This window comes from Babylonia areolata, chromosome 18, assembly GCF_041734735.1.
Source record: "Babylonia areolata isolate BAREFJ2019XMU chromosome 18, ASM4173473v1, whole genome shotgun sequence".
NCBI classification, from domain to species: Eukaryota; Metazoa; Mollusca; class Gastropoda; order Neogastropoda; family Buccinidae; genus Babylonia; species Babylonia areolata.
This window is the reverse complement of record NC_134893.1, coordinates 12,269,539-12,287,038: the sequence shown is the minus strand read 5'-3', so window position 1 is coordinate 12,287,038 and position 17,500 is coordinate 12,269,539. Positions and strand designations below refer to the sequence as shown.

Genomic DNA, 17,500 nt, shown 5'->3' with positions numbered 1-17,500 from the left:
TAGATAATTGAATCCGTCTCTCCCGTCTTCATTCTATGTTTGGTATCAACAGCACTGCGCTCACAAAGTTCGAATCATATCTCATCGACCGATTCCAGTCTGTAATAGTTGAAAATTGTCAGTCTGAACCCGTTAAAGTCAAACACGGAGTCCCACAGGGATCTGTTTTAGGCCCTGTGCTCTTCACACTGTACACAGCTCCTCTTGCTGAAATTATCAACCACCACAATGTCAGTCATCATTCTTATGCTGACGACACTCAACTACAGAAAAGTGATACCCCTGAAAATTTGTCTTCGCTCTTGAAAACAACATCCGACTGCTTCCTGGACATTCAAAACTGGATGACTCTAAATAAATTACGGTTGAACGCGGACAAGACCGAAGCAATCGTCATCGGAACTAAACAAAAATTCTCTTCCATCGCAAAAGGCACAATCAAACTTGGCAGTACATCCATCCCTCTTTCCAGCTCAGTCATGAACCTTGGCGTTGTCCTTGACAACACACTGTCCATGCAAAAAAAAAATTATCAGTCAGACCTGTCAGTCCTGCTATTGTCAATTAAGGCGCATCATTTTCTATTCGGAAAGATCTGTCCACCGACGCAACATCTTGACCTGTCATTTCTCTCATTCCCTATCACCTTGACTACGGTAACTCCCTATTGTCTGGTTTGCCTGCTTCATCCATTCAGTCCCTTCAGTGCATACAAAACGCTGCTGCCCGACTTGTTCTCAGAAAGAAAAGATCTGAGCACATCACTCCTCTTTTGCAACATCTCCGTTGGCTCCCTGTCTCACACTTGATAAAGTACAAGGTCAGCACTCTATGTTATAAATGTATTCACAAATCTGCCCCTTCCTATCCCTGTGGTTGCCTTTACCTCTACACCCCATCTCGCTCTCTACGATCAGCTTCGGACCCATTTGCTTACGCATACCTAGATTCAAACACTGTCGGCCGCCGTTCTTTCTCTGTCATGGACATTGCTTGTGGATTGAACTTCCTCTTTCGCTTCGTCAGGTCCCCGCACTCAGCTCTTTCAAGTCTGGCATTAAAACCCATCTATTTACAAGAGAGACTCCTTCCCCTGCCTCTTCTTTGTCATCAGTTTTTTAATTTTTTTGTGCCCATGCCAGAGGTGCAATATTGTTTTAAACAAGATGACTGGAAAGAACTGAATTTTTCCTATTTTTATGCCTAATTTGGTGTCAACTGACAAAGTATTTGCAGAGAAAATGTCAATGTTAAAGTTTACCACGGACACACACACACACACACACACACACACACACACACAGACAACCGAACACCGGGTTAAAACATAGACTCACTTTGTTTACACAAGTGAGTCAAAAAATAACAAAACCAGTATAAAAAAAAAAAGAGAGAAGAAAACTCGGTGCACCTGACGAAACTAGTGAGTTGACCTATTTAGATCAGTGGAGTGGAAAGTGGATGGGACGTAACTCTCAAAGCATACCGATCACCTCTTCACCTGCCGGGTCCAAAGTGAATGAAGTCTTCACGTACCTTGTCAGTAGTGCGTGAGCTCAACATGATGCGCTGTGCAGTCATGGGTAGCCGGGTAATGGTAGTAGGCGGGTATATAGCAGGTGGGTTGTCACAAAGACAGCCATGACACGACACTTGCGGAAAGCTACCTTGAGGAACGTTGGTGTGACTCATGCCAACGGCCATACCACGTTGAAAACACCGGTTCTCGTCCGATCACCGAAGGTAAGCAACGTCGGGCCCGGTTAGTACTTGGAGGGGTGACCGCCTGGGAACACCGGGTGCTGTTGGCATTCCTTTCTCAAGGCTTGACTAAGCGCGTTGGGTTACGCTGCTGGTCAGGCATCTGCTTGGCAGATGTGGTGTAGCGTATATGGATTTATCCGAACGCAGTGACGCCTCCTTGAGCTACTGAAATTGAAACTGAAACTGTCATCAGTTTATCAAGTTTAGAGTTGTGCATGGGTGTGAATAACTGGCTTGAAAGCGATTTGATTTGCCTCTGCACAAGATTCAGCGCTATGTAAGTACCAGTTATTATATTATTATCTGTCTCTATGTCTGCGTTTATGTCTCTGTCTGTCTGTCTGTCTAATTGCCTGTCTGTCTGTCTCTGGTGACAGAAAAAAAAGTAAATTATATGTTGCATTCATCGACCGCATGAATATGAAGTTTTTTCGACTCTGTAGGAGGAACTAGTATTCGGTCATTGTTTAAACGTCAACGAAAATGCTTAGTATGCTTCAGAGTATGTATAAATCGGTTCAGTGCTGTGGCCTTTGGGGAACGGGCTTCTTTGGCTATCCTGAGGGGATGCCAGGCTGTATGTTTTCATTCAGTCACAAAAGTAGCTGACGTTGGCATCACAGCAGGCAAAATAGATATTTGAAGGGGTACACCCTTAGTAAGCCTGTTTTAATGGCTAAAATGTGAAAGGCTGGGTTTGGCAAGACGCATCCTGGTATACCACAACTGCCCAACAAATGTCATACTATAAAATGCCGGGCAGTATAAGTCCCAACACAAACAGGTCAAACCCAGAAGTTAAGCAAACTACAGCAGGGTTCACAGTCCATGGTCTGTTGACCAAAGAATCACAAAGACAAGTTCTGGTACACTGTTAGGAGACCCCCCGAAGATGGGAGAGTTTACACAAATGCTTAGCTGACAAGTCCACAGTCACGCGGTCTGGGTGACAACCGCTTCTCCAGCAGCATAGCCAACAAGCCGTGGTTTACGCTGGATATCAGTGGTTCTATATTTTCCGCAACCCCACTATAAAGGCACCTAGCAACAAGCCTCTCTCTCGCTCACACACACACACACACAGACACACCAGATCTCCCACCAGCTCTCTCTTCCGCTCTTCTGCTCTCCCGGCGCAGGCACCTGACACACTAACGTGTATTAGGACTGCTAGGCCGGGGAGAGTTAGACACGACTCCTCTACACAGCATGTATGGATCTTTAAACTAGCCTCCATATTCTAGGGAGTAGTATTCTGAAGTTAGCGACGCCTAGGATGTTGTCTGCTATGGAAATTTATAGAGGATGTTGCTTGATTTAGAAATTCTTGATTTCAATAAATTCATTTGTGCAGTAACTACGAATAAATGAGATGCTAGACATTTAATTACTACCTGTGTCTGTGTTTAGCTAGTTAATACCTTGTTTCTTCTCGGTGTGATTGAATGTTTAAAGGTAGTATTCGAACCTCTTCGCTATTCTTGCAATGTTAGTCAGTGATGAAATTCTTTTCGTCTCACTCTGTCTCAGGTCTTGTCCTGGTGCTCTGTGTCGTTCTAGTCAATAAATTCATCTCGGGGTCTACCATGTAGAAGTTAATTGAAGAACAAAACTTCTTTCTTTAGAACAACCAATCTCTCACACTGTTAAGGGGATAAATCCACGACTTCCTGGCCAGTGAAAGTCGGTGGAGATAAACACGCGAATTTTTCGTGACATTCCAGTGTACGTATGTGTGTATGCATGTATGTACATAAAGTTTCATAGTGTGTGTTGTGTCATATACCCCCAAAGGTCTTTCAAAATGAAACGTAAGATGCGATGTGCGTGAAAACTTTTCTTATTTTTAAAAACAACAACAATGCGTTGAAAAACGAGGGTGGCAAAACCAGGCAATTTATAGACATGTTTTGTAGTCATGAGATTATAATCAGTCGTTCTCACAAACGAATCGAAAATATCTATGAGTTATTTTAACAGTGCTCGCAAATATATAAGAGTAGCACAAAGTATGCTAACATAGGGAGGAAGTTGCCAATGTCCCCCACCCCCTCACCCCTACACACACAGAGAGAGAGAGAGAGAGAGGATGAGGGCAGGATGTAAAAAAGCTGTATAAGCTTATTCTTTTACCTTCAATAAAGATCATTTTGACTTGACTTGACTTCACACACACACACACACACACACACACACACACACACACACACACACACACACACACACACACACAAAGCAAAACAAAACAAAACAAAAACTCATTGATGTGTGTGTACACTTGTACAATTGTTTGGACTATACCCAACGTGATTTGTATGGAGAATAGGCCTGTGCTCAAAGTCTCTTACAGGTTTTCAATTTTCCTTTCATGATCAGGTCGGCAACAGAAATGTGCTTCAATTTCAAAAAAGGTTGCTGACTCAATGGGCCACAACGACGATGAGGTCACCTCAAGGACCGGTCCCACTGCCTGTGCTGAATGCCAAGCGGATTGGGGAGGGGTATGCGGAGGGGAGGGTCGGTGTTGGTGGAGGAGGTACAGAGTTGGGTAATAAAAACCAAGATTTAGGGTCTGTGGTAGGGGTTGGGGGTGGAAAGGCAAGGCGGCGTGCATGTGTCAGCTTGATATGATTAGACAACCATGTATTATATCTAACAGTGGAAGGAACGGAGTTCGCTCCGAGTTGGAAAGTGAAAGTGACAGGGGGCTGTGTGTTGTGTCACTCTGAACCAGGACAGTGCCAGCCGACCAGGACCCTTGGCCGTTTCTGTTGTGTACCTGCGAGTCTCAGGAGTCTAATCCCACTAAGACACAGGGCTGGGAGGTGAGTACAACTGTGGATTAGTTTGCGCTTTTTTCTGCTTATTTTTTTTATTCGCCACCCCTGTCGGGTGATTTGTTTTGACATTGGACGTCAACGTTCGAGTTCCGCAAGTGGGAGTTGCAAAGGAGATCGAGATGGAAATGTTACGGCACATCAAGGAGCTGATTGTTAAGTCTAAATGAATGAAGAGTGTGTCTTTGTCTTTGTGGATATGAAAAATAGCAGGCTATATGAATGGGAATATTTTTATGAATGGGAAAATTTGATAGTATTTCATATACTTTTTATAATAAATCATATAATATTGATAATAATGTGCATTTATATAGCGCCCTTTTTCTCTAAGAGCTCAGGGCGCTTTACATGAAAAAAAATATTACAAGTTACGTAAATCATTCATGACAACTCTTTCTTAAACACGCCTGACCCCCCCCCCCCCCGACCCCCCCCCCCCCCCCCCCCCCCCCCCCCCCCACACACACTCTCCCTTTCCCACTCTTCATACATCTTCATATACCATCACTATCTTAATTTAAGGAATAGATATATATGATCCTCTTACAGCTTCTGTTTTAATACTTTGGGTATCGTCGAACACGTTTTTTTCCCTCTCTTTAATATCTGTTCATGTTACGATTCTGGTGGTATACAGAAAATATATTATCTTCAACAACAGTTATTGAAAGCATACGGATATCTTTGTCTTGGAGGAGAAAGTATCAAGAACATCAATAATACAATTTGTGTGTGGTGGTAAAACGAGCATTTGCGAAGTCCAAATCTTTCCAAAAAATTGAAACAGTTTTCGAACTCGAAGTTCAGCAAAAAAATATGTTGCACTGGTGATGAAATCCATGGCCTGTGGTACTGTGGTAACCATTTCAAAAGAAAATACTTTTACGGGGAGAAAAAAGGCACAGAATTCATCACACACACACACTGGAGCAAACCCAGATATCTACAAATGGTCGTCTGATCCGTTGAACGTGAATGCGAAAACACAAGGACTGAAAACTGTGCATCAGTGGAACAAAACAGTTGCATTTTTATGTAGGGGTGGGCGGGTGGGAGCGGTGTGCCTGCTGGCTGGTTTAGTCCATTCGAAACGGTACAAAAACCATTCATCAGGCATCTTTTTTTTTGTAACATTGTGTCGTGAAAATTAAAAGAAGGAAAGTGGGAATAAAGGTGACGATGGGGGACTCATTAACAGATGACAGCTTTGAAAGTGCTGATATTGAAAAGCCGCACTTTGTTTCAGCGCACACGCATGAGTCACAACAGGGTAGGCACGCCTAACTGCGAACGATCCAGTCGAAGCGACTAGCTGAACGTGTGTATTGTACAGATAACAGTCTGTAGAGTCATTAAATGTAGCTCTTCTGTTTTTGAAGGCTTTCTCCGACTGGTTGCACCAGGGAAAGTTCGTCTTTTCCTTTTTTTTTCCAACGGTTTAGATAGCAGGGGTGCATGAGGGTAAATGCGAACGGGCAAGTCTAATTGCGAACGATGGGTTTGGGTACATGTGAGCAATTCAAACAGAAACGGGTTTTGAACTCATTAGATATAACATATTGAAAATATGGATTTGCCAAGTGGTCCAGTACAAGCACACAGACAGACAATTTAGCAAATTATGTACACATTTGTCTATACAAAACCAGATGATTAATTCCGGACATATCATGGAACGTACCAGCCAAAAAAACATATAAATCTCCACAGATCTGACCACCACACCAAGATCAGGATCCTTAACACCACCGTGAAGCCAGAACTACTGTATGGAATTGATACCTGGAGAACCACCGCCACAACCATGAGCAAATCCAGACATTCATCAACACCTGTTTGAGAACCATACTATGTATCCGCTGGCCAAATATCATCCGTAACCAAGACATGTGGCAGCGAATCAACCAACAGCCTGTGGAAGAAGACATCCTCCGAAGACGCTGGAAGTGGATTGGCCACACCCTCAGAAAACCTGCATCCAGCATCACAAGCCAAGCCCTCACCTGGAACCCCCAGGTGAAAAGAAAAAGAGGCCGTCCAAAGAACAGCTGGCGCCAAGATCTGGAGACAAACATCAGGAGGATGAGCCGTACCTGGGGACAGCTGGAGCGACTGGCCCAGGACTAGAGTGCCTGGAGAGCTCTCGTTGACGGCCTATGTCCAAACGGGACCACAGGAGGAGATAGAAAGGTAGATAGATTAAACGTACAGTGATACCCGTCATCTAGCTGTCATGACATAATAAGCATTCATTCATTGTTTTGCATTTCTGCTTTCTCTCAACACCTATCGTGAGTACTGTACTCTTTTATCAAAGCCTGGGTAATATAGAGAACTGCGAAAATTACACAGGACTACCTTGACGAGATTACTGTAACTCACTCCTCATTGGTTGTCTTAGACACTTAATACAAAAATTCCAGAAAGTTCAAAACGCAGGAGCAAGATTAATCTTTAGAACCAAAAAGACTGACAATATCACTCATCTTCTGCGTTCTCTCCACTGGTTACCAATTTCTGCCCGCATTCAGTACAAAGTTGAAATTCTCACCTTCAACTCCATTTTGGGTGCTGCTCCTCAGTATCTGAGAGAATTGATTCAAACCTACACACCCCGTCGACAACTCAGATCATTTTCCGATTCACGGCGGCTACTTGCTCCCCGTGTTAAAACCCGATCCTTCGGTGATTCTTCCTTTTCTTATTCAGCTCCATGTGTCTGGAACAGTTTACCTCACGATCTTCGCCACTCTCCTTCATTTCAGTCGTTCAAAACTGGTCTGAAAACACATCTTTTTGAAAACGCCTATCCATAGATCTTCCATATAAGCCATGCAAACTCTCTCTCTCTCTTTCGTTGTTTGTTTGTGTGTGTGTGTGTGTGTGTGTGTGTGTGTGTGTGTGTGTGTGTGTGTGATTATGTAATACGCGTAGTATCTGAATCTGTTTTATATTACTGTGCGCTAAATCATTATTTTTCTTCTTTCTTTTGTGAGTTAATGCGCGCGCGCGCGCGTGTGTGTGTGTGTTTGATGTTTATTGTAAAGCGCTTTGAGCTCTCTTTAAGGGAGGAAAGCGCTCAACAAATGTCCATTATTATTATTATTATTCAACCACTTGCTACACATCCTTTCATTTCTGTAGAGAAAATTAACGCCACCAGACTATATGGGACCAAATAAAACCAATCATGGGCTGCTACGTTCTTGAGGGGACTTAAAAAATGTTTTATGTCGACACATCACACAACCATTTACCACTATATTTTATTCACACTCAAAACTGTCTGTTGCTGGGGTGATGAACACAGACAGGACGAACAGTACATTTCGGCCCATACAGTTTGGTGGAGTTAATTTTCTTTCATATTGATGCTCACAGAGATGAAAGGATTATACAATATAATAAGTGGGTGCAGTATATATGTCGACACAAAAACATGTTTAGGTCTCATTTAGAACTGACCAGCGTGTGGAGTGAGTCTAAAAAGTATCGTCAAAACTGGTACTGCACTGAGCAAAATAAGAGCAGAAGCAGCAGCAGCAGCAACAACAAGAACAGCAAATCAAGTGTTATTGTTTTTCGCTTGTCTACCACAAGAAAATGCATGCACGCCGATGGAAAGTTAGCTGAGCAGCATAGCTTGAACTTGTGTGCCTTCGTCTTAATTGAAGGACCCACATGAACAGTACCTGGTCATTGTGACTTATGTTCACAGCGGGACCTAAAATAGTGAAGTGAAAACAATGTGTGTCAACACTTGGTGATTGTGACTTCTTTGCACAGTTGGACATGAAATTGTGAAGTGAAAACAGTGTGTGTCTGGACGCACGCGTACATGTGTGTGTGTGTGTGTGTGTGTGTGTGTGTGTGTGTGTGTGTGTGTGTGTTAATGAAATGTGTGTTTATGGAATGTATTTCTTTTTAATCTAAGCATTATTTACTTGATATTTTTATTGTTTTGGTGGATCATGCTTTTTGATTCGTTCTGTGAACGCACTGGATTGAGCTGATGAAATGTTCTTATTCTATGTTTATATCTAGTACTGGATGTCGCGCCGTAGAAAAGTTATGAATTATTATTATTAGCATTTTAGATGTAACTCTCTTTTGTGACAAATCATCACAGTGTGGACATAATGCGTTCTGCCTGAAATACAGGTGCTTCCTAACCCTCACCCCACCCCACCAGTTTTGTTCGTCAATTTCAGCATGAAATGGGTATATTATCATGGCATTTATGAAGCACTATTCTGCCGGAGAAACTCATTGCACGCACGTACGCACACACACACACACACACACACACACACACACACGCACGCACGCGCGCACGCACGCACGCACGCACGCACACACACACACACATACCTACACACGCGCACACACACACACACACACACACACACACACACACACACACACACACTTTCACAGGCATTAGTTCATAGCCCTATTTCTACATTCCTTTAATGTACTTCAGAATTGTTTTAATGGTTTCTGATTATTGTTATGATTATTGAATTGTTACTGTTAAATGTAACTGCATGTTTGTTATGCATTTTTTGATAGTTTTCTACCTTTTCTGTTTTCCTCTTCCCTCTCCCATGCCCCCCCCCCCCCCCCCCCCCCCCCCCGCCACCCCCCCTCCCCGCCCCCTCCCCTTAATTTTCTCCCATGTACGGCAGCAACGAAGCTCATGAGACATGGCGTTCGGAAAAAATAAATAAATATACACAGATGAATAAATAGATTAATTAATCAAGTAAGTAAGTAGTTAAGACTGAACTACTTTTTTTTCCATCGTCAGCTCCAAAGTCAACAAAAGAAAAGATCCACATGGCAGAATGTTTTTCAAAAAATGATTACTTTGATAAAAATAAAATAAAATAAAACGAAAATAATAATTAAAAAAAACAACTGAAATACTTTTTCCCTATCGTCAGTTCCAAAGTCAACAAAAGAAAAGATTCACACAACCGAATGCTTTTTGGAAATGGATTAGTTTGACACACACAAAAAAAAAAAAAAAAAAAAAAAAAAAAAAACATCCTGAGCTACTTCTTTTTTTTTTCCATTGTCAGCTCCAAAGTCATCAAAAGAAAAGATCCACGTGGTCAAGTGCTTTTTAGAAATTGGTGAATTACGTTTTCCACAACGTCAGCTCCAAAGTCAACAAAAGAAAAGATTCACAGCGCTGAATGCTTTTATTAGAACTGAGAACGAGGGAGGGCTGTGCCATTTGATCGCACTGACAAAGAAACATCTACAGGCTTGTCAGTTTGGTCGCCGGCGGTCCCGCAGGGATTTGCCTGCCGTCGGAGCATAAACTGTAGTAAATCAACTCATTGTGGGCAGAAATCTTTATTCAATAACCATTGAATACAGCTGCCTATATGGCTGGGTAGAAACGGTCATACACCACCAACAACACCACACAGACACAGACACACACACAGACACACAGACACACACTTTTGTTTCTCGTTTATCATTCCCTAGAGTGGAAAGCCACACGTGTGAGCCCACTGACGTGCGCATGCATGCAAACAACCAACAGTCGAACGACTGTGATCTCTCTCTCTCTCTCTCTCTCTGTATATATATATATATATATATATATATATATATATATACACAGAGAGAGAGAGAGAAAGAGAGAGAAAAGGGGGGATTGTGTGTGTGTGTGTGTGTGTGTGAACATAAGTCCTGAGAACAGATTTGAAAAAAAAGAAAGATATGAAGTCTTTGCGTTCCACGGCCTCATGCAGCAGATCCCAGAGGCAAGGACTGCACACTTGTAGGTCTGTTGGACGTCGCGCACTTGTTGCGCTTCCCCAGACCCAGCTGGGTCTCAGTTTGAAGCCTGTACAACAGTACATGTGTGCACTTTATAGTCAGCCGGGTCTCAGTTTGAAGACTGTACAACAGTACATGTGTGCACTTTATAGTCAGCCGGGTCTCAGTTTGAAGACTGTACAACAGTACACGTGTGTGCACTTTATGGTCAGCTGGATCTCAGTTTGAAGACTGTACAACAGTACATGTGTGTGCACTTTATAGTCAGCTGGATCTCAGTTTGAAGACTGTACAACAGTACATGTGTGCACTTTATAGTCAGCCGGGTTTCAGTTTGAAGCCTGTACAACAGTACATGTGTGCACTTTATAGTCAGCCGGGTTTCAGTTTGAAGCCTGTACAACAGTACATGTGTGCACTTTATAGTCAGCTGGGTCTCAGTTTGAAGCCTGTACAACAGTACATGTGTGCACTTTATAGTCAGCCGGGTTTCAGTTTGAAGCCTGTACAACAGTACATGTGTGCACTTTATAGTCAGCCGGGTTTCAGTTTGAAGCCTGTACAACAGTACATGTGTGCACTTTATAGTCAGCTGGGTCTCAGTTTGAAGACTGTACAACAGTACACGTGTGCACTTTATAGTCAGCTGGATCTCAGTTTGAAGCCTGTATACCAGTACACGTGTGCACTTGATAGTCAGCTGGGCCAAAAGGGGCACTGGAGTTCTGAGGGACGTGCAGGGTTGTCTCTCTTATACTTTCTTGACAGCTGTTTAGAAATAATCCGGAGCTATGTTTTCCCTGAAGTTATGTTGTTGGGGTTTTTTTGTTTGTTTTTTTCTTTTTCTTATTTTCCCTTTTTTATCAACCAGGAAATGATGCGTTAAACGGGTTTAAGACTAGGATTAACTCCCGAAAACGGAGTATGGCTGCCTACATGGCGGGGTAAAAACGGTCATACACGTGAAAGCCCACTTGTGTATATACGAGTGACCGTGAGAGTTGCAGTCCACGAACGAAGAAGTAGAAGAAGAAATTAGGATCAAACAGACTGTCAATGGCAAGACTGAAACAGACATGATAATGTTGCATTGTGTTGTGTGTATTGTGTTGTATTCGTTTCAGCCACGACATATTACTCTGCACAAATCCGGGCTGCTTTCCACAGTGCATTGCCATATTTCTAGCGCTATCCTTTTTTCTGTCCTTATGTAAATATTTGTTCTAATTCCATCACATTGGATACCTACTGACGTTTCCAGGAACAATTTTCTTTTTGCCGTGGATTCATAAATGTGTTCACGCCATCCGTTTGCAATAGAGTGCCTATAAGACGTCAGCTGACGTCCAACAAAAAGTGTTGCCATAGTACCTATAAGATGTCAACTGACGCCTGCATCTGTTCCGATACTTCCTTTATTGGAGTTTGGTTCAATTCACATAAACAGACTTTGAGCGGTTAGTTTAATGTGTATGGATTATGAAAATACTATTTAAATGAACATACATCAAGCAGAAGACCCATTTCTACTCGCTGATAATTTTCTGACCACGTGATACGTGCGTGGAAAATGGGGTTGCATCGTGTGCAAAAAAAAGGGCATTGAAAATTGTGTCCAGTGAAGCAAATAGTCACAGTCAGCAGATCTACACAATTCTGAAAGCTCTGCTTGTGGTTATGGACAGCTTTCGTGATGGAAAAGGATCTCTCTTGTCTGATCATTGGTTTGAAAACGATGGTGATTGACAACAACAGTAGCGAAACTGACAGCCCATTGGATGGTAATTCAGTCCGTGCATCCAATCAGACAGCTTTTTTTTAACAAGTGGCTATGACTGACAGAATACGTGCAGCGAGAATTGGAAGAAGGGGGGGAGAGGGAGAGGAGTTATGTAAGACGATAGGTCGAATGGTCATCAAGGGGTATGACTATTGGGATGAGTGTACTCACATTTCAATGCAGACTGTAGGAAATCGAGTGCTCCACGATTTTCACGAACTGCAGGGTTGAACCTGCACTGGACGCGAAACACGTGCTTTTTGTTTTTAACGTATTTTTTCTGACTAAGATGGATGACTTGTTTGAAGAGGTGGCAAGCCGGATGCACTGCAGACACTTTATATACTAGGCCCACGTGCAACTTGAAAGGAGTGGCTGTCATCAAAAAACTTCACCCTGTCACTTGCTGAGCTCTTTGCTGTCAAAAGCTTGCCAGCTCAGTTTCTGAGACCTTGATTGACCTTGACATTACCCATCTTTGTCATTGTTGGGACAGTGATTTACTTACTGTGGAGTGCTTGCCTAGAGGTTATGCGTCCACATAGGAAGCGAGAGAATCTGAGCGTGCAGGTTCGAAACACGGCTCAGCCGCCGATATCCCCCCCCCCCCTTCACTAGACCTTGAGTGGTGGTCTGGACGCTAGTCATTCGGAAGAGACGATAAACCGAGGTTCCGTGTACAGCATGCACTTAGCGCACGTAAAAGAACCCACAGCAAGAAAAGGGTTGTTCCTGGCAAAATTCTTTAGAAAAATCCCCTTCGAGAGGAAAAAAACAAATAAAACTGCACGCAGGAAAAAATACCAAAAAAAATGGGTTGGCGCTGTAGTGTAGCGACGCGCTCTCCCTGGTGAGAGCAGCCCAATTTTCACACAGAGAAATCTGTTGTGATAAAAAGAAATACAAATACAAATAATGTCTGCACGAGCTGTGATTTGTTTTTATGAACTTATAGCCTGTTTTAATTTCTTCTATAGGTATAATCTGACAATAGGCATGATATTCCTAGCTGTATTTTGTTTATTTTCTTTATAGATGTCATGATGTAGAGGTGGAAATATATTTTTTCGTTGCACAAAAATTAATCTTGACTTTACATGCCTGAACAGTTATCTCCAGTCAACCTAATTGGGGAAAAAATGCCCAGAGGCAGCATCTACACTCATTTTTTCTTCACAAAAACGTTTACTTTCTTTCTATATCGCTCATAGTTTTTGTGCCGGAATTTTGTGTGATTTATTACTCCGGAATCCTCAAAATTCCCTGGCACGGGGAGAGCTTTTTTTTTTTTTTTACAAAACTATCTGGCACTGAACTGGTTAAGAGGAAATAAAATGACAAGAGCTTTATTTCCTTCTCGAAGGATGTCGCTATTTGTTTAGAAGTTCACACCGACACCGCAGCTGGTGCTCAGTGTTTTCCACCTGTCACATAATTACAGAAACAAGGAGAGGTCACAGCAACACCCAACACCCAACAACAGCAACAAAATTTGCAGCTGTCGTCATGTCGGCCCTAATTAATTAGCCGTTCGCATGACAGTGATTCACGCTGCTTTTTCTCCATATCCCCCACACACATTTTCGCTTTCTCACACATTTCGCTCAGTCCCTGCACTGCACAACGCGAACGTTTCTGATACACAGTCAGTCTGAACGATTTAGATATTTATTGATGATAATTCGTGCGCTCAGATGATTGTAATTCTGGTATCTTTGTCCTTTCCCAGCACATGCTAACGTTCTGCTACACAGTTATTCTGAACGATATAGATATTTATTGGTGATAATTCTGTGACGCTCTGCGGTGACACTGACAGACAAACGCTAAAATTATCGTCTGCTTAATGCATTCTGTTATGAGTGCAGCATGTAGAGCCAGAGTTAAGTCCGCTCTTGTTTTCCCCGTCCAGGCCGAACGAAAGATGTTTTGAGAATCATTGCCCAATCCCTGTATAATAAGAATGATTAATCCATCGGCGCCAACACAATAACAACCGGAAAGTTTAACGGACTGCGATTTCGCAACCGATGCAATTTCCATTTGTCTGTGGGCGGAAATTCTTCACTGAGCGTGACATGAAGATCCACAGGACCAAAAAGGGTTGTACAAAGAATCTGACTAATGCTCAGCAGCGCACTGCACCAGCAGATAAGACGTCGGAAAACCAAGGCCAGGATTCAAACCACAGTGCCAAGGACATCCACGCTGATAATTCAGACGGATCATTTGTACAAGATCTTGATGCCAAATGCCAGAAACTAAACTTGCCACCTGCAAATGCAAAAAATGGAATTGGAAGAGTTAGAAGAGAAAATAGTCACAAAACTTGATGCGCGGATAGGAAAGAGCACTATGGAACACAAGTTAGCCACAAAATATCGTGTACGCAACGTGTCGGGAAACCTATGGAGTGAAAGAACTAAAGACAAGAACACCTAAAAAAATCCAGGCGACAACGAGAAATGGACAACATTCGAAATGTAAAAAAGAAGGCTCAAGAAAAGCATGAAAACTGCTTCAGAATTTGAGAAGCAGGGCCTACAGAAACTTTGGAAAGACATGAAAGCAAAGCACAGTGCCCTCAGTAAAGCAGAATCAGCATGGAAGAAAAGGAATAAAAAGAAGAAGACACAATACTGCTTCTTCCGAGACCCCTTTCAGTTCGCCAGGAGACTGCTCGAGCAGCCCAAATCAGGGACACTCACAGTGAACAAAGAAACGCTTGAACAGCATCTCAGGAAAACATTAGATCTCAAGGGTTTGGTGTATCCCAGGAAACCAGAGAAGTTCAGCGATAAAACACCAACCCTTGAGGTACAGATAGTGGTCATGAAAGCCAGGGCCAAATCATCACCAGGGCCAAACGGAATACCGTACCTGCTGTACAAGAATTGTCCTAAAGTCTTTGAGTGGCTCCACAGAGTGATAAGATCAGCATGGATGAACCTGAAGATCAGCCACCAATGGATGATAGCTGATAGCGTGTACATCCCGAAAGAGCAGGATTCAAGTACCATCAACCAGTTCAGATCAATATCGCTCCTGAATGTCGAAGGTAAACTCTTCTTCTATGTCATGGCTGCAAGACTGACAAAATACCTCACAGAAAATGAGTAACTGGATGTGTCAGTCCAGAAAGTCAGCATCCCAGGAGTTCTTGGCTGTGTAGAACATACCACAATGATTTGAGATGCAATCCAAAGAGCAAAGGCAGAGAAAAAGGACCTAGACGTGGTATGGCTTGATCTGGCAAATGCGTAGGAGTCAGTTCCACATGAGATAATCCAACTGGCTATCAATATGCACCATGTACCAACGAACATCAGGGCAATACTGAAGAAGTACTTCCATGGCTTCTCAACGTGGTTCACCATCAAGGAATACGCAACAGACTGATCAATCTGGAAATGGGCATAGCCATGGCTGTGCAATTTCTCCAATCCTGTTCATGCTGGCAATGGAAGTGATCATGAAGGCCTCAATGAAGAGCACAGATCGAGCCGACCTCGGAAACGGATACCAGATACCTCCTTTGAAAGCCTTCATGGATGACACAACAGTCCTTTCAACAAAAGAGGATGACACCCATGAAATATTGAAGCGGTTGGACTAGCTAGTTGCCTCAGCCAGGATAAACTTCAGACCAAAGAAATCACAGAGCCTCTCACTGCGTAAAGGAAAGGTAACTGGAACGGTCACATTCACTGTGGCCAACCAAGCCATTCCAACGGTGTCAGATGAACCAGTCAAGAACCTTGGAAGATGGTATGATGAGTCCCTGAAAGACACAAAAAGCGGAAAGGAAACCAAGCAGACAGCAAAAGAAGGCCTGCATATAATAGACCAGTGTGGCCTCTGGCAAATACAAAGTGTGGTGCCTATGGTCCAAGCTGATCCCAAAGCTCCTGTGGCCTCCCCTGATATATGATATCAACTGTAGCACGGTCGAGTTGATTGATGCAAAGATCAACAATTACACACGCAAATGGCTTGGTGTCCCACCTGGTCTCACTGACGTGGCACTCTATTGTCGCCAAGCAAAGCTGAAGCTGTCTCTGAAGTCCATTGTCGAAGAATGCGCGGTAGCGAAGGCAAGACTTCTCAGCATACTCGAAGACTCAGGAGACAGTATTGTGAGATCCAACCAACCCAAGCTGAAGACTGGCAGAAAATGGTAAGTCAGGGAGGCAGTCCGTGCAGCGAAAGAAAGTCTCAAGACAAAGGAAATAGCAGGACACACCCAAGCCAACAGACAGGGCCTGAGATTGACAAAGATGGAATGGTGGTCCACGGCAAAGAGTAAAGCAAAAAGGGACATGATCATGCAGGAGATCAAGAAGGAAGAGGATGATTTTTTAAAAGTCCAGAAGGCAGTCCAGCAAGATCAGCAGGGTCAGTGGACAACATGGGAAAATGCACTCCAAAAGAGTCTCAGCTGGAGCGACATGTTGGACATGGCCCCTCTGAGGATCAGCTTCATCCTCAGATCTGTGTACGACTTCCTTCCCTCGAATACAAACTTGGTGAAATGGTCTTATTGTTTTGATGATCAATACTTATTGTTGATTTGATGTTAAAAATAGAATAACATTAAAAAAAATCAAGGATTGTAGTCTCGCAGATGCCTAGGCCCCACTCTCCATAATTATTATTTCACTCCTTTGTATGTGATTATTTTGAGCCTTTGTTAAAAGACCCAACGCTCAGCTTATATCACAGATTGACATAAGCTTACAGTTGGGCCAAAAGCAGAGTGAGAGCTGTATCATCAATGGTTTCTCTCATTGCAGCGGGAATTCACTTACAGCTAAGTCTTTTGTGAAGGACAATGACTCTCAAACTAGGAGGCAACACTGCACTGGCTCTTAATGCTGCAGACTTAGGGGCTAGTTGGCCTTTGGGAACCATCCACACTCCGACTGTCCTAAAAGGCTAAAACCCTCTTAGCCGAGAGAGTGAGGATGTAATTTGGGCAAGACACTCTCCACTATGATCAAATTCTTCCTGCGTTTTGACAATTTACCCAGAAATGAAAGAATCTGTGATAAACGACATTGCTGATTAGTTTCACTATTTGTTTGTGTGCTCATTTTTGAAAGCATCAGACAAAAATGTTTATCCAGGTATTATAGAATCCGCCCAAACACCATTAAATTCCACCTATAATTTTCTGAAAAAAAACCCCAAAAGAATACTGTTAAAACTTAAATCCTTGGTTTCTGCTATTCGCAGCTCTCTTTATTAACGTTGTGTCTTTTGATACGATTTTTCTTTTTCGTGTTAATTGAATTTTTTGCTGTTTTTTGTATGTTTG

At 42.8% G+C, this 17,500-nt stretch overlaps 1 protein-coding gene and 1 non-coding gene across 2 annotated transcripts in view; both read left to right on the top strand.

Annotated features, from left to right (window-relative positions):
* The first annotated feature begins 1,692 nt into the window (after positions 1 to 1,692).
* Positions 1,693 to 1,811, top strand: LOC143293180 (5S ribosomal RNA). Its single transcript, XR_013056735.1, has one exon. It is a non-coding gene; the product is annotated as a 5S ribosomal RNA (ribosomal RNA).
* A 2,575-nt stretch (positions 1,812 to 4,386) lies between these two features.
* LOC143291830 (sodium-coupled monocarboxylate transporter 1-like) overlaps positions 4,387 to 17,500 on the top strand; it is a 36,533-nt gene continuing 23,419 nt past the window's right edge. The window contains 1 exon segment of the mRNA XM_076601946.1: positions 4,387 to 4,589. The gene's annotated coding sequence lies outside the window, so the exon portion shown is untranslated.